At 43.5% G+C, this 20,234-nt stretch overlaps 1 long non-coding RNA gene and 1 pseudogene across 1 annotated transcript in view; one reads left to right on the top strand and one right to left on the bottom strand.

Moving 5' to 3' along the window:
- Positions 1–20,234, bottom strand: part of LOC129150162 (uncharacterized) — a 152,340-nt gene that overhangs the window by 49,852 nt on the left and 82,254 nt on the right. Inside the window, exon 2 of the long non-coding RNA XR_008556888.1 lies at positions 3,669–3,780. This is a non-coding gene — a long non-coding RNA (uncharacterized LOC129150162). The remainder of the gene's footprint in view (positions 1–3,668; positions 3,781–20,234) is intronic.
- On the top strand, positions 12,310–12,429 carry LOC129150423 (U2 spliceosomal RNA; annotated as a pseudogene).

Raw genomic sequence — 20,234 nt, 5'->3', positions numbered from 1 at the left:
CACACTGGCAGTGAGACGTCCACGTTCCCTGCACTGACGCAAGAAATGCACGCCTCCGGGGTTGACCTCTCATCTTTTTGTCACTGTGTCACTTCCAACTGCAGCGTTAGAGTCACCAGGTTGGAAGGCTCTAAGTGTGTCTCCTGTCACAATACAAGTTGGCATGTTTCCTTCTTAATATTTTCTGCAGCATCAAATGTTAGCACATACATAAGCACTACTAATACCAGTGTAAGAGTTCCCTGCTAAAATTCAGCAAGAGATCATAAACTATAAACTTCTCAATGAATTTCAACATGAGAGCTTTATAGTTATAATGTAATTTTGATCAGTAAGCCCCTGGATGTCCAGAAACCTCAGAGTTTCTGTTATCTTTCATTAATTCAGTTTTTCCTTTAAGCACAATGCAAAAAAAATGATTTTGGGTATATTTCAAATTCTCATGCCTTTTAAATTGGACACACAAAATGTCATTGAAACTTCTCTTTATACATATGGGTCATTGTGAGCATATTGGTAATTATGGGCCCTGAAGACCCATCAAAATATGTAAAATTTCAATGACTTGTTTGCATTAAATACTTACTGTACATTAAATAGTCTTAAAATTCTATGCTTTGAAGTCCTGTGCCTTTTACATTTATGTAAAGTTTTTTTTTTAGTTTGTCTGTTTCTTACATTACTAGTACTTCTTACTGACACATGACCAAAAAAAAATGTTAATAACCCTTGTATAGTATGTTATCAATCTCTTTCAATATGCTAGGTATGTTTGGCAAACAAATAACCAAGCCTCTTAGGACTTTCCACTAATAAAGAGTCTGAAAGAGGGTATGAAATTCTCTGCAATGATCAAAATGCAGGAGCTGTAGCTCATGGACTTACAGCGTCTGTCTTGGTTTACAACTTAGGTCCCCACTAGGTTAGTGAAATTATGTAAATGTGAGGTCCACACTGTTGTAGTATTAGCCTAATACCCATCAGCTACAAAGCACATGTTACTTTGTAACTCATCTCATTTTCTTCCCCATATTTCAGAGGGTTTGGAAAGGCTACGATGATCACACCCACTTCACAAATAAAGAACACCACTGGTCAAGGGCCTTGGCTAAGTCTAGCTGGAAACACCCGTGCTACCTGTTCCTATAGCTCGTGTTTCCTGCCTGCCTGCCCGGTATACCTGTAGAACCGTAAATATGCTCCGATTCCACTGGAAATGTAAAGAAGAACAGCCTGTCAGGGCCTCCTTAATGGGCGGCGCGGAGAGCAGGAAAGAACCTGAAAGATACCAGGGAGCGCCCAGCACGGGAAGTGAGCCACACGTTTAAAACTATCCGGTTGTCACACCGTTTTCTTAACGCTGTCTTCCATCAAGTCGGGGCCCGGGATCTGCCAGGATTTCAGAGGAAGTGCATCTTCTTCTTGCCTGTAACTTTCACACACTAACTGTCCCAATGGCTCACTTGGCAAGGACCCAAAGGCAGCACACACTTCTCCGCTGCCACTGAAACTCAACGGGCAGAGACAGCTCAACAACGGTGCCCGTTAAGCACATCTCAGGCCACTGCCCCGGCACACACCGCAGACGCTGGCCCTTAAAGAGAACCACAGGCGTGTTGAGAGGGAAAAAAAAATCTTAGCCTGAAGGGGACAGACTTCCCCACCATACTAATACATCTGCCCGGCAGCCCTGGGCACTGAGGGGCATGACAAAGGGGCCGTGTGGTAGTCCTGTGTCCTGTGAGTACATTAGCGAAGCAGAGTGGGGGAAGACAAGAGGGAGAGCTAAATGTCACACACACCTTCCCCTCCTGCCTGCAGCTATCTCCACGGGACAGCTGTTCTCCTACCTTGAAAAAAAAAAAATCCCACAAAATTTTAATTCAAGAATGTCCAGGGCCTCCAGCCCCTGCAGGTCACCACAGCTTTAAAGAGCATACGTCATGCATGCATAACGGCCAGCATCTGAGGTCTGCTCTCTGGCCTACAGTGTATCCCCAACCTCAGGGCAAAACTAAAACCCCAGCGGGGCAGAAACTCTTCCCCTGGGTGGGAAGCATAGAGAACAGCTGGGATCCAAAACAAGTGAGCCTGGGGGAGTTCTCTGTTACTTAGGAACCCAGGTTCCTGCAGGGGTGATTCCAACCTTCCCCCTGCAGGGGTGAAATGACCACATGAAAGTTCAGACCAGCAACGACTGGGTGAAAGGGATGTGGGAGGGTCTTCGGATCAACACCAACCCAGAGCCAATTGCACCCTGTCCCCAGTGGACATGTGATCTTGGCCTCTGTTCTTCACAGAAGATGCTCAGATGACTCGCTCTTCTCCACACTCTCCCTGCCCCCAGCATACACATAGTTACATAAAGACATCCTAAACATCTTAAACGTGGGACCCAACTTCTTCATTCCGGGGAGGGCGGGCGGGGCGGGTGGGGAGCTGCTCCGGCGCCCGGTCTGATCATTACTTGGGGTTACATAATCACACCAACAAGGGCTGGAGAACGTGGGGATCGGTTGAGCTCACACCTCAGTCTCTTCCCACCCCTCCCCCAACACCCAGAAAAGCAAGCCAATTTTAACACAAGCGAAGCACATGATGTGGCTGGGTGGCACCTGGCTGCTGCCCGTCACCATGCCCAGGGCTGCCAGGAACTTGAAGGTGCGCAGCCGAAAGAGGACCAACGTGCTTCTCACCCGGAGACCAGACCTCGCAGACCCTCCGCCTGCAGCCACTGCCTGCAAAGTTCAAGGGAGGGTCTGCCAAACCACAGGAGTGCACCGACCTGCCAGTAAACCAGAGCTGCCCCGTTCCCGGAAAGCAGCGCCTGGCCCCCAAGTGCCTCTGCACACTTCTGCCCACGTCTGCGCGCGGGAGCAGGCAGTCCCCGCGCTCAGGAGCCCTCAGGCCGCCGCACAGTCTCCGCAGGGGCCATCAGCACCAGCCGTGTTTCTAGTTTCAAAAGGTGGTAAAATATGGGGCACAACTTGGAGAGGGGGCACCCGCTGGACGAGCGGTCAGGCAAGGATCCCCAACAGAGTAGGAGTTTGGGTTTGGTTTGGATTGGAGCGGAGGGCGGTTGTGATTTTGCTTTAGGAACATTTGGGGGAAGGGGCTAGGATTTAAGGGGAGAAGGGAAAGTTCATCCCTCTGCCTAAGCACCCAGCATCCTGCGAATCTCATTCTCCACCAAGCGGACCGCAGACCACGGCGGGCCTGAGCCACCCTGAGCAGCAGCAGCCCGGGCAGCAGAAGAAAATGCAGGTGCTGAGGCTCACTGGACCCAGGCGCCAGCGCGGGGACCGGACCGGCTGCCAGCCAGGAGCGCGGCGCGCACAGGGTTACAGCCACCGCCGCTGCCGCTGCCGCAGCCTCCGCCGCCGAGCCGCGCGGGTGATTGACGCGCGGGGTCACTTGAGGCTCGCTCGCTCCCCCAGCACCAGGCCGAGCAGCCCGCTCAGCCCACGGAGGGCACCGCAGGCTGTGCGGCCACCCACCAAGACGGCCCTTGCACCTCAGCACCCCGGACACCATGCCCAAGAAATGCAATGACAAAATGGAATCGCAACTCGCTATTTCATTGCCCAGGGCGGCCGCAGGCAAAAGCACAACAAATACAACCAAACACAAGGAATCCATCCGCAGAATAAAAATCCAGAGTCCCCTACCTTGGGCCTTGGGATGGCAAACTGGTCCTGTGTTCTCTGACCCACGGATCCAGCCCCTTCTTCATGAATTATTCCGGTCAGTCGGGATTTTGTGCATTTTTTTCATGAACACCTGTTTCAAGTAAGGGGTAAAGACCTCATTGAAAGAATTGTCCTTAAAGCAGAACCTGTGCACACATCTGTCCACACAGGCATGCGTGCGTGTTTGTACACACACATATGCACACGGAATATGCATGTACATTGAAGCACCAAACTAGGCAGTTGGATAATGGGAGAGACGGCTGGTTGTGAGCATGCTCGCGCCGGGAACAGATCCACCCTCTGTTATTCCTCTGAATAAATATAAATCACCATCAGAAACCCAAACAGTAGCATCCCTCTCGAATTCCTGCTGCTGAAAAACACGGAATAAATTCAGTCCTCAGACACAGAATCTAATCAGCAGCTGTTTTCTGAATCCGGAGCCAACCCATGCCTCGCTTGCCTTTTCCACTATGAGTCCAGACCTTTTTTGAAAGAGGTTTTAACCTTTTAAAGATACAGTACACCAATTATCACTCCTGAATAGCTATCCGTCCCAGCGCAGGAAGTCAGTCCCGTGTCTAAAGCCACAGAGCAGGCTTGCTCACGGTGATAATGATTTCAGTTTTCAGTGCCTTTTGTAAAAAATTTCATATATATATAAATATATACATGGAGAGAGAATGAGAATGCAAATGCAAGATATCAAACTGGACACATTTATTGCCATGATGAGCTCCTCAGTGACGAATCAGCATGTTATGTAAACACTATGATCCTTCACTGCTGAACACACATGTTCACAAGATCAGACAATGCAGGGGACTCATGCAGCGCGGGTGTCACCCCTCATGAGCCCCTAACTGCTGATAAAGAACCAGGAAGTCTGCCAAGGGGCTGGAGGAAGTGGGGTTTCTGCCACCTCAGAGTTAATGCCAGGGCACTCCCCACCCTGCCCTGCCCGGAAGCCTCAGGTGCCATGTCCCCTAACCAAAGAATCCATGTGGCATCTACTTCTAAACTACAATGTAGTCTAGGACCAGATCATGTTCACAGACACATATTTTTAAAAACCAGAATCTGGAATCAAAACTACCACCTGAACCTTGAGGGTCCCTAAGATACAGACTTAGGCCCTTCTTTAAGATTTTGTTAACAAGATGGTTTTGTTGTTTTGAGTTTTTGTTGTTGTTTTTTTTACTTTATTTTGTTAAAGTTAGGTTGAGCATAGGGTAGGAAAAAAAAGGGGGTGGGGTAGGGGATAAATAACACCCAGCCCAAATGGGTTTTGTTTTTTGGTGTGTTTTTTGTTTTGTTTTGTTTTTGGTCAAGTATTTCAGCCACCCAAATGATATTTACTCCAGTTTTGTTTTGGCTTTTAAAGAGGTAGCAGAGAGAAGAAACCGAAACTCCTAACCTTCGCTTATGCTGGGAAGGGATGAAAATGCCTTTTACAGTTTCTTTTTATCCCGGGTGCCCTGAGCCTCTCTGGCTCCCACCCAGCAGCAGCAGCTTCCCTGACCAGCAGCCCTGGTGTTCCTGCAGCCACTCCCCAGGGCATGTCCCTCCAGCCCTAGCATCAGAGCTCAGTGCACTGTCACCATCCCCTCTTGTCGCAGGTGCTGCCTGCCCCGGGCCCTCCCAGGCACACACTCACACACACACACACACACACACACACACACACACACACACACAGTACTAGTATCTCCCTTCTCTTCCCACCCCCTCCTCCGCCTTCCAGGCTCTTCAGCAGAAAATGATCATATTTCATGTGTCATCGCTCTAGCTAGCGGGGCCTGTCACTGATTGGCTGGGCACTGGCAGCCGGAAATGTCACCAGCCATACAGCTTAGAACGTCTCCCCTGCAGCCACCACAGACCTGAGCCCGGAGGCTCTGTGACAGGCACTGACCTACCACAGGGAGCCTGTCCTTCCTCTCTCTCTCCCTGGTCTAGCCCATACCCTCTCCCAGCTTCTCTCTAACCAGCCCTGGGGGAGGGCATTGCCAAGGGACGGGAGGAAGTGTCCATCCGTGCTGAGAGCTAGCGCTGCCTCCAACCGCAGGGAGAGAGGGAGCCACCGAAAGTCCTGTTCTTCCCAGAATATGAGGAGAGAAACTAAAGATGTCTCCACTTGGTTTTAAAGATATGGAAAAAGTGTTCTTGACAAAAACAGTGTCTCCTGGCTTAAGAAAAAATTATCAGTCCAGATGGGTGAAAAGATTTTTACGCTCTCAGGAGTTTTCTGTCACATCTAACATCACAGGCACCGAGGTGTCATAATCATAATGTCCTAGGATGACAGGCAATCGGGAAGGTAATTCAGTCCATCCTCTGCCTTGAAACAGAACATCTCTTAACCCTTCAGAAAACTCAGTTAACTGGGCTTTGTACTGCCACACAAGCTCCTAAGAGCTAAATGGTTTTGGTGATGACCAACCTGAATCACTTTGGGATATAATTTAAGCTTAGTCCCTCCTGCAGGTTTAACGGGGTCCATCATGCAAGTCTCACCTCATTCCATTCTCCTAAATTAAACCCTACTCTTTGGACCTTTCTGTAAAAGTTGTTTTTCATAACTTTCATTATACTGCTTTATTTTTTAGACGTGAGAGACGAGCGTGTCATTTGGTCCAGCCATCCATATGATGCAACCCCCGCTACTATGTCCACACTGGGGCTTTGGGTTTCAGGATGGTACATTGGACCCATACATTTACTCCTTCCTACTTCTCTAAAAAAATTTTTTTAAATGACCAAAAAAATCTGTCGCAGTGCTAGAAACCATCATATAAAGCCATCAAAAGCTGGCAGCTTGAAGACTATGGGGAAGATAGAGTAGATGGCACGTGAAGAGCAAAAACTAATTAGTGCTGATAAGCTCGCAATTCTGCACAGACCCCCTAAGAAGAAAGTGCACAGGTTTTCAGAAAAATATCCTTAAAAAGTAAAAACTCAGGGGACCAAAGATTGGAAGAGGTCAAAGGCATCAAGTCAGCAGCAAATTAAAGGACACCAGGGCCCTGGCCGGTATGGCTCAGGTGGTTAGAGCATCCTGCACACCACAAGGTAGCAGGTTTGATTACCGGTCAAGGTATGTATGGGAAGCAACCAAATGATGTTTCTCTCTCTCTCTCTCTCTCTCTCTCTCTCTCTCTCTCTCTCTCTCTCTCTCTCCCTCTCCCTCTCCCTCTCCCTCTCCCTCCCTCCCTCTCAAATCAATAATAAATTTTTAAAATTTGAGGGACATCAGGAAATAGGCTGGTTCTCTCCATACAGATGGCAGTTATTTTTCAGTATCTTTGAAAGTGGGAAGTTTATCCCTAATACAAGTAGAATTCAAAGATTGAATAGGGGCAGGACTGCTGCTTAGCAGCTCATTTGAGGATACCATAAAGAGAAGAAAATAAACAGAAGAAAACGAGATTTAAATAATCAGATAAGACACAAGATAGAACGAAGAGATCCAGAATATCCAACATTAGTTTACTAGGAGTTCCTGAAAGAGACAGCATCATTAACAAAGGGAAAAGCAATAATTAGGAAGAACTAGAAGAACATTTCCTTGAGCTGAAGAAAGACTTTAGACCTTGAATCCTAGGGGTCTATTGAGTGCTGGGCAGCAGGATTACTGAGAAGTTCACAATTCTAGATGTAATCTGATATTCCAAGAACAGAGATACAGCTAGAAGTTTTGTGATAGGGGAGAAAAATCAAGCTACTTAAAAGAAAGAAAATCAGACATATCAGCAACACTATGCTAAAAGACAGTGGCACTATTTTTATAGAATTCTAAGAGAATATTATTGTAACCCAAGAATTGTACCAGCTGCCAAACTATAATTTCTCTCATATGTGATAACAAAAAAGGCATATTCAAAGACACAGAAATTATATCAGCCAAATACTCTTTGTTTCTCTTTTTTTTTAAAAAAATGATTACTTGGAGTTGTATTCTAGCCAAGGAGAAACATAAGCCAAAATAGGGAACTCAAGAAAGGAGAACACATGTTATATAAGAAAATGTAATGAGGACTAAAGCCAAAAGATGTATGGTTAAGTATAAAAATAATTGATAACATAGTCATAAAGTTTAATTTAATTGTTAGAAAGAAGTTTTAAAAGATAACTTCCATATTTGTTTTAACAAGAAATTTGGGAGATTCAATGTACCAGTTAGTAAAATCATTAGTATAAAAAAATAAAGTGATAGGATTATTATGAAAGGCAGACAATTCCAATTCCATTTATCTTGAGACCACATTAAAATAATAACAAGGACGAAAAAGGAAGATGGCGACGTAGGTAAATGCTTATACTCACCGCCTCCCACAACCACATCAAAATTACAACTAAAATACAGAACAACCATCATCCAGAACCATTGGAAAGCTGGCTGAATGGAAGTCCTACAACTAGAGAAGTAAAGAAGAAAGCACACTAAGACTGGTAAGAGGTGCGGAGGCACAGAACAACTGGTCCGACACCCACAGGCGCTGATTTTTAATGAGGAGGGAGATCGTCTCTGCGGAGGCCACCCAGAGGAGCAAGGGGTCCCATCCCCACACCAGACCCCCAGCCCAAGGTCCCAGAGCTGGGAAAAGAAGTCCCTACAGGCAGTAAGAACTATGGGCTGTAAAAACCAGTGTGGATTAGGGCTCAGTGACACAGAGGCTGCTGGAGACCCAGTTGTTCCTCTTAAAAGGCCAGCACTACAAAATGAACTTACAAGGTCCCACTTCCTCTGAGTTCCAGCACCAGGGCAAGGCTTAGGAGCACAGACACATATGAGGAGGAACTGGATTGTCTGGCAATGGGGCAGGAACTCGGGGGCAACTTTCTCCCAGATGGAGGTGCTTGCAGGGATCATTGTTCCTATGCTGACACCTCCTTGGTTGCAGGGCTGACTGGCAGCCATTTCTGTTTGCTCTGCCCTGGTGATTCCCTAAGACCCCCACCTCCTCCAATTTACAACCCCACCCAAGCTGTTTGCAGCAGCGTTTGCATATGAATGGCCTGTCCTTGCTCAGGCTAAAATCTCTCAAGCTGCAACTGGGCCAGGGAGCCCCAAACCTATGAATAAAAGGCCCAAGACCCAGCACCAGCACCAGCCTGCCTTGCTTCATAGTTGGGCTTCATCTGGACACTTCCAAACCTGATACAAAGAGGAGGAATCTGCAGATCTCTCTGTAGCTCCTGCTGGGTGGCCCTAGGCAGTGGCTGACTTTGTACCTCTGTGGAGACCCAAGAGCCAGTGTACCCAGTGGTCAATGTCAGACAATACCAGATTACAACTCTACACATCCATAAGAAATACACTTAAGGGTAAGACTGAGTGAACATCAAAGCCCCACTGAAGCAAGTCCTACTCCACAGGGGTGTCTCCTGCACAGCAGCTCTACAACTGTAGTTGCAGCTGGTCCTCACAGCCAATTTGTCTGGAGGTCAATTCCTCCCAGTGACATCAATAGCAATCAAGTCTCAACTACAACAAGACTGTGCTCACAGCCCACAAAGGGGTGCACCTGGCTCAGGTGACTGGGGAGGCTGAGCCATTGGGCCCTATAGAACACCTACTACACAAGGCCATTCTATCAACTTAAGGAGACATTGCAGCTCTACCCAATATATAGAAACAAACACATGGAAGCAGCCAAAATGTGGAGACAAAGAAACATGTCACAAATGAAAGAAATGAAAGAAATGGAAGAAAGCAAAATACTGGATACAGAATTCAAAACCACAGTTATAAGGTTACTCAAGAATCTTCTAGAAACATCCAAAAAAAAAAAAAAATGGAAAAGGACCAATCAGAAATTAAGCATACACTGACTGAAATAAAGAATAATATACAGGGATTCAACAGTAGAGTAGAGGATTCTGAGAATCAAATCAACAATTTGAAATATATGGAAGCAGAAAACACCCAATCAGAAGAGAAAAAAAAAATTAAAAAATATGAAGATAGTGTAAGGAGCCTCTGGGGCAAGCATACCAATATTCACATTATGGGGGTGCCAGAAGAAGAGAGCGAGCAAGATATTGAAAATCTATTTGAAGAAATAATTACAGAAAACTTCCCCTACCTGGTGAGAAATGGACTTACAAGTCCAGGAAGCACAGAGAGTCCCAAACAAGAGGAACCCAAAGAGAACCACACCAAGACACATCATGATTAAAATGCCAAGGGCTAAAGATAAAGAGAGAATCTTAAAAGCAGTAAGAGAAAGCAGTTAGTTACCTACAAAGGAATGCCCATATGACTGTCAGCTGATTTCTCAACAGAAACTATGCAGGCCAGAAGGGAGTGGCAAGAAATTTTCAAAGTGATGAATAGCAAAGACCTATAACCAAGATTACTCTACATAGCAAAGCTATCATTTAGAATTGAAGGTCAGATAAAGAGATTCATAGACAAGAAAAAGCTAAAGGAGTTCATCACCACCAAACCAGCATTATATGAAATGCTGAAGGGTATTCTTTAAGAAGAGAAAGAAGAAGAAGAAGAAGAAGAAGAAGAAGAAGAAGAAGAAGAAGAAGAAGAAGAAGAAGAAGAAGAAGAAGAAGAAGAAGAGGAGGAGGAGGAGGAGGAGGAGGAGGAGGAGGAGGAGGAGGAGGAGAAGAAGAAAAAGATCAAAAATATGAACAACAAGATGACAGCAAATTTCTATCAACAATTGAATCTAAAAATCAAAATAAATGAATAAGAAATCTAATGATCAGAATAAATCTAATGATGAATAAAATAGAATTAGAGGCATGGAAATGGAACAGACTGACGAATCTCAGAAGCAAGGGAGGTGGGGACGGGAAGAGATTAAACAAAGATCTTATATGCATATATGCATTATCTATGGACAAAGACAATAGGATGGTGAAGGCCTGGGGTGGGGCTGGAACCAGGTGGAAGGGGACAATAGGGGTCGGGGGGGAAAGGTACATCTTCTCCAATAAAGGTTTTTTTGAAAAAAAGACCAAAAAAATAATAATAACAATGACTTTTTTAAGTTGAAATACACAATGACAAAATAATAGAAGGGCCATTAGCCAAGAAAATTGAAGAAGAATAGAGGGGGATTGAATTTATCAACTATAAATATATACCTTCATGCTATAGTAAATAAAACTGTATAACACAATTGCAGAAACCTACAAAATGGATTGATGGCACTGGGTGAAGTCAAAACACAGATTCAGTGTTTGTTTTGTGAAAGGTAAGTGATAAAAATGGAATTTTAAATTTATAGGGGAAAGAATTGATTATTCAATAAATAGTGTCAAACTGTGGCTTTTGAAAAAATATATATTTCTTCTAACTCACATCTTATACAAAACATTCTATTTTCACACACACACATACAAAAAAAAACACAAGGAAAAATAAACCAATAAATCATAACCTTAATAAAGTGTTTTTATTTTTTTCTATTAGTGGAAAGAAAATCTGGTTATCTAGTCTATGCTTAACTACCATTGTGGTTAGCTAAATAATGGTCTTACAAAGCATCACTTCCTAATCTCTGGAAACTATCCTAATCTTAGGGTCTTGAGATGGAGAGATTTTTCTGAATTATCTGAGAGAGCCCTAAATGTAATCACAAGTCTCCTTTTAAGAGGGAGGCAGAGGGCATAAGAAGAGATGGCAATGTGACCACAGAGGTCAAGATTAGAGTAATGTGGCCATAAGCCATGGAAACCTGGAAGGCACCAGAAGCTGGAAGAGGCAAGCAACAGATTCTCCCTCGAGCCTCTGGAGGGTGCCCAGCCCTGCTGACATCTCAGCCCAGCGAAACTTGTAGCAGATTACTGGTCTCCGGAATTCTAAGCAAATAAATATACTGTGTTTTTTTTTGTTTTGGTTTGGTTTTTGTCTTGTTTTTTAATATATTTTATTGATTTTTTACAGAGAGGAAGGGAGAGGGATAGAGAGCCAGAAACATCTATGAGAGAGAAACATCGATCAGCTGCCTCCTACACACCCCCTACCGGGGATGTGCCCACAACCAAGGTACATGCCCTTGACCGGAATCTAACCTGGGACCCTTGAGTCCGCAGGCCGATGCTTTATCCACTGGCCAAACCGGTCAGGGCTAAATATACTGTTTTAAGCCACAAACTTTGTGGTCATTTTTACAGTAGCCATAGGAAACTAGTCCAGCCACCATGATGGGAAACATAGTACTTCATAGGATTATAATTATAATTACCAGCAACAATAGTTATTATGTGCTGGCACTGCTAGGTTATTTACCTATCTACTCTCATTTGCATGCAGGTAGGCAGTAGAGAGGTGCTGTTATTATGGCTCCACCACTCTGTAGCATGTACCCCTGGGCAAGTTATTTAACCTTCTAATGATGCTTTGTCTCATCTGTAGAGGTACTTACTTGACAGGGTTGTTGAGGATAAAGTGAGATCATCTATGTAAAATGCTTAGAACAGTGCCTGACAATAAGGGTTTGATCACTGATAACTATCTAAATGAGACAGCCTTCTGTGTATGCTTGCTGAGGTCTGTCTCCAGAGAATCCCCTCACTAATGCTAGTACTTCCCTTTGGATACATACTGAGCAAGGGTCTCTCCTAATCGACTGTCCTTCAAAAATCGGCAGACATCGCTTCTCGGCCTTTTGGCTAAGATCAAGTGTAGTATCTGTTCTTACCAGTTTAATATCTGATATGTCCTCTATCCAAGGATATTATATTAAACTAGTGGCCCAGTGCATGAATTTGTGCACATTGAAAGGAAATTAATTAGAAGAAATATTTTAATAATGCTATTTGCCCTTTCTCTGTAATAGAAGTGTCAACCAAATTCACGATCGACAATGACAGATTGAAACACACAAGTGATTGGCACCAGTGAGAGTTTTATACATATTGTGCATGCATGAGTCAACTTAGCCTTTTATCTAAGTGTACCGGTTAATAATGCAGGTTTTGTAATCAAAGAAAACATGATAATTTCAAGAGAAACATCAAAAGTGCTTTATTCAAAGTAATGTCCATGGCTAGCTACACATTTCCCCCATCTTTCAGGTAATTTGTGGATACCATCCCAATAGAACTTTTCTTGTTTTGAGGCAAACCATTCAGAGATCCAATTTTCCACTTCTTCATACGTTTGAAGTGCTGCTCAGAAAGTGCATGTGTCATCGATCAGAACAAGTGGTAATCTGAAGGAGCAAGGTCTGGTGAATACAGCGGGTGGGCTAATACTTCCCAGGCAAGATCTTTTAACGTGTCTTTAACTGGTTTTGAAGTGTGTGATGGTGTGTCATCATGTAGCAAAATTACTTTGCCATGTCTTCTGTCACATTCTGGTCATTTCACGATCAAAGCGTGGTTCAAATTGATTATTTGTTATCGGTAGTGATCAATATTAATGGTTTCACCTGGTTTAAGAAGCTCATAATACACCACACCTTTCCTGATCCCACCAAATGCAGAGCATTGTCTTCTTTCCAAAGCGATTTGGCCTTGCAGTCAATGTTGATGGTTGACCTGGATCAACCCATGATTTTGTGCGTTTGGGATTCTCAAAATAAATCCCAGTCACAATTCAATGCAAAAAAGACTTTCTTTCATGCCAGTGAAGCAACATTTTACTGATGACTTTTCAGTTTTCCATTTGTCTTTCGTTCAGTTGACATGGAACCCATTTTCCTTCCTTTAAAATCTTTCCCATTGCTTGTAAACGATCAGAAATTGTTTGCTGAGCAACGTTTAATCTTTCTGCGAGTTGTTTTTGAGTTTGACATGCATCTTCATCCAATAATGCTTGTAATTGTTGGTCTTCAAACTTTTTCAGTTGACCTGGACATTCTTTGTCTTTCACATTGAAATCATCACTTTTAAAGTGTTTAAACCAGCGTTCACAAGTATCTTGAGATGGAGCATGTTCACCATAAGCTTCCCAAAGTATACGATAACTTTTTCTTCAAAATAATGAATTAAAACTTCCCGCAAATGCTCTTTTTTTGGCACGAAATTCGACATTTTTTAAGTGTAAAAATATCTATGATGTTACCACCTTCAGCAAATTTGACATATGACGTTTTGAAGCTTGCTGTCAATACAACAAAATAGCATACATATCAAATCGCATATATATCAACATATGTGTAACTCCATCTATTGAAAAAATCCGCATTATTAACTGGTACACCTAGTATAAAAGCCTAAGCGATCATTATGACTGAATGACTGGACGACTGGCTGGTAGCTATGACACGCACTGACCCAGACCTTGCTGCTGGGGCCCTGACAGCCCCGAATCTGGTTCACCTGCACCCCAGACCCAGATAAGAAGGAGGAGGGAGCCCAATTCCTTGTGAAATCAGCCATGCTTTAGCTTGCTGCTGGGGCCAACCTCCTGTGGTCCCTCCCCCTGGCTGGCCAGGGCCTTCCCCCTCCCCCCCGCATAGGCCCCAATCACCAGCCAGACTGAGGGACCCCACTGATGCACAAATTTGTGCACCAGGCCTCTAGTATATATAGAATAAACTTGTTTAATTAGACCTGCTTTCTGATTTAGCTAAACTTTTTCCTGTCCAGTGAAGCACCCCAACTTCTCTTTCAGGTAATTATCAGCAACACAGCAGTAAATATCAACACAAAGCAGATTATGATTGTAGATCACGCAGGGAGAACAAAGGGTAAAATATTTAACTGCAGCAGTGTTTGACTGTATTCTGTGCAATGACAAACCCTGAGGTCATTTTCAAGGTCCACCATTTCTTACTTCTTTACAGTTGGGTCAAGTTTCTAAGCTTTCTAAATCTGTTTTCCAGCTAATGAAAAGAAAATAGGATTCCACCGAGTCTCCTATCTACCTACTCCAGGACCAAATGAGATGAGGCACGGGCAAACCCTTCACAGATATTTGGTTAAAGTGTAAAATGTTTCCACCTGGCTATAAAGCAAGTCATGTTCCTGGGCTGAAGGAACTGCAAGGAGGCTAATCACTAGGGAGAGGAAGCCAAGTGTTGCTACATGATGTCATTATCTGGCACCCACAGCAACCGTTTCCAGGCTGGGCTGGGCTGTGGGCCACACTTTGCGCCATGGGGTCTTGGCAGCATTGGCTGTGATTTGGTGAGGTGTCGCTCTGGGGTGGTGGCGGGGCCTGTGTCCCATTTGGGGAAAGCTGAGTGTTGCTTTGTGGGTGCCAGGTCCGTGGTGCCATTTATTGTTAAATGGCCTATCTCTAGGGAGAGGAAGCCAGGTGTTGCTACATGATGTCATTACCCAGTGCGCCATGAGGTCTTGGCAGCATCGGCTGCGATTTGGTGGGCCATCACTCCAGGTTGGTGGCGAGGCCTGTGTCCCACTTGGGGGAAGCCAAGTGTTGCTTTGTGGACGCCAGATCCATGGTGCCATTTCTCTGTAAATGGCCAGTGCATGTCACAGCAGCTCCTGTGTTGAGCATCTGCTCCCTGGTGGTCAGTGTGCATCATAGCGACCGGTTGGACAGGCACTTAGCATATTAGCCTTTTATATATATAGATGTATTTTTGGAATAGGGAGATGGAATAGGAGCTTGCTCTGTCCACTCCACACATCGACCCAGTATTGCAGTACCTCTGGGAATGGAAACACACACACACACACACACACACACACACACACACACACACACACAAAATTTAAAAAATCTGAAGACAATGATCATGTGTTGAAGAGTCTTAGCTTTTCCAGACTATACCCACCTGGTTCCAAACATAGTTATCAATAGTATTGACTATATTCCCTATGCTGTAGTTGACATCCCCATGACTATTTTGTAACTACCAATTTGTACTTCTCAATCCCTTTACCTTTTTCACCCAGTTCCCCAACTGCCATCCACTCTGGCAAACACTGGTCCTCTCTCTATATCTATGAGTCTGTTTCAATTTTGTTTATTCATTAATTTTGCTCATTAGATTCCACATATGAATGAAATCATATAGTACTTATCTTCTCTGACTGGCTTATTTAACTTAGCATAATATTCTCCAGGTCCATCCATACTGTCTCAAAAGGTAAGATTTCCTTCTTTTCATGGCTGAGTAGTATTCCACTGTGTAAATGTACCACAGCTTTTTTTATCCACTCGTCTAGCGATGCGTACTTGGCTGCTTCCATGGCTTGGCTATTGTAAATAACATTGCAGTGAACATAGGGATGCATATATTCTTTCGAATTAGTGTTTTGGGTTTCTTTGGATATATCCTCAGAAGTGGAATTGCTGGATCATAAGGCAGTTCCATTTTTAGTTTTTTGAGGTAACTCCATACTGTTTTCCACAGTGGCTGCACCAATCTACATTCCACCAATAGTGCATAAGGGTTCCCTTTTCTCCACATCCAAACAAATACTTGTTGTTTGTTGATGGTAGCCATTCTGACAGGTGTGAGGTGATATCTCATTGTGGTTTTAATTTGCATCTCTCTGATGATTAGTGACATTGAGCATCCTTTCAGATGTCTATTGGGCATCTGTATGTCCTCTTTAGAGAAGTATCTATTCAGGTCCTTTGCCAATTTCTTAATTGGATTATTTGTGTATTTTTGGTGTTGAGCTTCATAAGTTCTTCATAAATTTTGGGTATTAACACACTGCAGACCAGTAGTTTTATTGCTAGCTTTATCCAGTGGCCAGATAAGTTTCTATTGAACGAGTACAAAAAAACATTTTACATAAATGTTAAAGGCACACTTTAAAATTAAATACCCATTGCATTTTGAAATTATTTATTACATGTTCTTACAAGCTAGTATCTTTTTAAAGTATGATACTTTGTAAAACACTGTGTAATATGAAGCGAGAATTCTCGTGATCCGTCTGCAATGTGTTAAGACCTTATCAGATGTGTTGGCAAATATGTTTTCCCATTCAGTGAGTTGTCTTTTCATTTTGTGCATTGTTTCCTTTGCTGTGCAAAAACATTTTAGTTTGATGTGGTTCCGTTTATTTTTTATTTTGTTTCCTTTCCCAAGGCAATATGTCAGAAAAAAAAATATTGCTATGAGAAATGTCTGAGATTTTACCGTCTATCTTTTCTTCTAAGATTTTTATGGTTCCGAGTTTAACATTTAAATCTTTAATCCATTAAGAGTAATTTTGATTTTTTTAAACAGTAACTACAAATACCTCCTGTTGGGACAGAAAACCATTCTCCACTGAAAACATAGCCCTGGCCATCTCTCTTTGCCTAAGTCCATGTGCACCCACCTCTCTTTGGACACCTGAAAAGTGTATTGACAGCATTCCTTGCAAGACTTAGAGTCAAAGATAAAAATACTCCAAGTGCCAGACTCAAGAATTGCACAATGCAGGATACTGGGCAGTAATTTCAGAAAACTCTATACTGGGCCAGCTTAAAACAGACAAGAAGTACAGGTTGACCCTCTGCACAGCTCTATGGCAGAAGGACTGAGTGGACAGGCTCTGAAGAGTGTCAGACAATGTGGGTTAAACCCTGGGGGACCTTGAAGCAATTGCTTAATCCTCCCCTGCCTCAGTTTCCTTACCTGTAAAATAGGGATATGGTAGCCTTACCACAACATCTAAGGCAGATTTCCCCCTAGTTTACAGATGATGAATAGGAGGCTTATGTTCCTTGTCTGAGGACAGGCTATTCGGTATAGGTCAGCATGAGGAGTAAACCCTGGGATCATTTGATTCCCACTTCATGTTCTTTCCTCTTCCAAAGATGAAGAAGGAAAATATGATGACAAAGGTAGAAAATAAGTTATCAAATCATGCCAGAAAGGATGACCTACCCACCAGAGGGAAAGTCAGATGACTCTTAATGTGATGCTCAAGATGAGAGCCAAATGAGGTGGCTTTCTTCTAACTTCTTAGGGAAGCTTTCACTGGTCAGCACTCTAAGAGGATCTTTAAGAAACAAAGATCTGGTTCCAGTCCCACTCCCTTCTTACAATCATTCAGCCTGTTTGAGGCCTTGGTGGGCTGGTTTTTAATGCAGAAAAAAATTTCCCAAGGCCAATGTGCATCCCTCTTTTTGCTCCTAGTAACCTAAAGAAAATATTTTGGAATCCAAAGCCACACACACACACACACACACACACACACACACCCCAAAAAGAAAAAAGTCTCAGAGCACCAATTCGTAACCTTTCTTCCCTTTCTTCTACCCCCTTGCTCCTCAGATGTGAGGAGGCCTATCAAGGACCTCAGCGATCCATGGCAGATGGTGTCACCAGGAGGCACACAGACTCTCCAGCACAAGTGTTTTTGTGATTGGAAAAATCCCTGTCCCTGTTCAGAATCAGTGCCCTACGTGGAACAGTCGTCAATTTATGAACAACAACAAAGAGGAATATTAAGAGAAATTCAGAAAATACCTGTTAAAGTCCCTGGCAGCTTGAGAAGCCTATGTGATTGCATATCAAAACGCCAGTGGAAGTTTGGAAAAATGCAGGTGCCTCCAGGTTTCCACAGGAGGGTCTTGGCATGTGCTGTTTGGCAGAATGTATTCCACTGTAAGTTTAGGGGTAATTCTTTTTCTAGTTCTCTACGTCTCTGAGTGGAAAACAGAACCCTGCTTGTTTTAATGAAGGACATGTGCATCTTTTGCAATAGAAAGCAGTAAAGGGTTTGGCAGGTGGTCGGGATCATCTTGTCTTCTTGGAAACCTCCCTAAGGGGCTTTAGGAATAACGGATGTCACAGGAACTCCTCTCTCTGTTGTTGTTTGTTTGTTTGTTTGTTTTTAGAAATGCAAGGTATAGGAAAAAACCCCATAGGATTTAAGTAAAATACAAACGGGGACATTGATTATGCATAAAGCGGAAGGCAGACCTGTATAAGTTACAGATCTGTCCACTGTAATTCAGGACGATTGTCTGGCTGAAAGCACATACCAACAGCAATTGCCTGGAAAAGTCTCTGATGCTACACAGTAAACATCATGGATACCTAAGAATGAAACCACTCCAGAGGATTTCTAACCCATTTAAGTCAGCTTCAGAATTTCTCATACATGTCACTTATTTAGTGAGAAATATGACAGGTGGTCAATCACTCAAAATTAGGCCAATGACAAAAATATTGTACTTACTAGAGGCCTGGTGCATGACATTCATGCACTGGGGGACACAGGGGTCCCTCAGCCTGGCCTGTGCCCTCTTGCAGTCTGGGACCCGGGCCTAGGCCAGCAGTCGGACATCCCCTGAGGGGTCCTTAGGGCTGCAGCAATAGCGCTGCGCTCACCAGCAGTGAGCCCAGCTTCTGGCTGAGCAGCGCTCCCCCTGTGAGAGCGCACTGATCACCAGGGGGGCAGCTCCTGCGTTGAGCATCTGCCCCATGGTGGTCAGTGCGCATCATTCCGCAGTTTGGTTGATTTGCATATTAGCCTTTTATTATATAGGATGTTGTTTTCTTTATTATATTTTTCCCAAAGTCTGTCATTAACCATCAACTACTCCATATATTGTTGTTACTATTAACAATAACAACAATGGAACAATACCACTTACTACAAGTCAGAGACTACAAGCCAGGGTCATTACAAACATTTGCTCATTTCATCATCACAAAAACTCAGTGAGAAAACTGGGGCTTAGAGGGATCAAGAAACTGACCCAATGCACAGAGCTAACTAGTCATGTTTGTGAAGCCAGGATTCAATCCCAGGTCAGACTCTGAAGATAGTAATTAAGACTTCATGTGACCTACTGAGTATTTCCCTCTGTCATTTATAATGCTGGAAGAGGTCCACCCTTGCATAAGAACACAAAAGCATCAGAAATGCCTTATTGGCTAACACTAGTTGTGACCGGAAGGAAACTCAGTTTCAGAACAGTAACAAGGGGCCATTTGTTGAGATAGCATGATGACTGACCTTTATGAGATTGGTTTAGAAAAAGGTCATAACCTTCCTCCATGTTTTTTAAGTTTCTCTCCCTCTCTCTCTCTCTTTATACATACACAGGGTATCCCCACAAAATGTATACACACTTTAACAGCTGATAGCTCCATTTTGAAAATGAAATGTATTTTAATAAATACTGCCTTTATAATTATTTAAAGTTTGTGTATAAATTTTTGGGGACACCTATATACTAATTTCTTTAGATGTCTGGTGCCTACCTGTTTGCAGCCCACTATACTATAAATTACATTAGTGCAGGCCATGGCTATGTGGTTCCTTTTTTTTCTTTTTCTTGGTTCCTTTTTTTTTTTTTTTTTTATCCCCAACACCTGGAACAGTGCCTGATACATATTAGGTGCTAAAAAAAAAAAAAAACCATGTTAAATGCCAGGAATGAATGTGAAAAGGTATGGAGAAAGAGGAAGTCCAGGGGAAAGGGAAGTAATTAAGTAGGGGAACCCAGATTACCTAGAGTAGCCAAGCCACAAAAGGGGGTTGGTTAACACTGTCTAGCAGAACTATAAGGAAAACAGGAATGAGAACTGACAAATGAAGAGCAAATCTAGAAGGATTTGAACAGCCAGTGACTCTGTGGACTTTCTCCCAGGCATGAAGGTAGATGATCAGAAATGCAAATGGTAAAGCCTGCAGTTCAAA

Source organism: Eptesicus fuscus, chromosome 9, assembly GCF_027574615.1.
Source record: "Eptesicus fuscus isolate TK198812 chromosome 9, DD_ASM_mEF_20220401, whole genome shotgun sequence".
Taxonomy (NCBI): Eukaryota; Metazoa; Chordata; class Mammalia; order Chiroptera; family Vespertilionidae; genus Eptesicus; species Eptesicus fuscus.
This window is presented reverse-complemented; position numbering and strand designations above follow the sequence as displayed.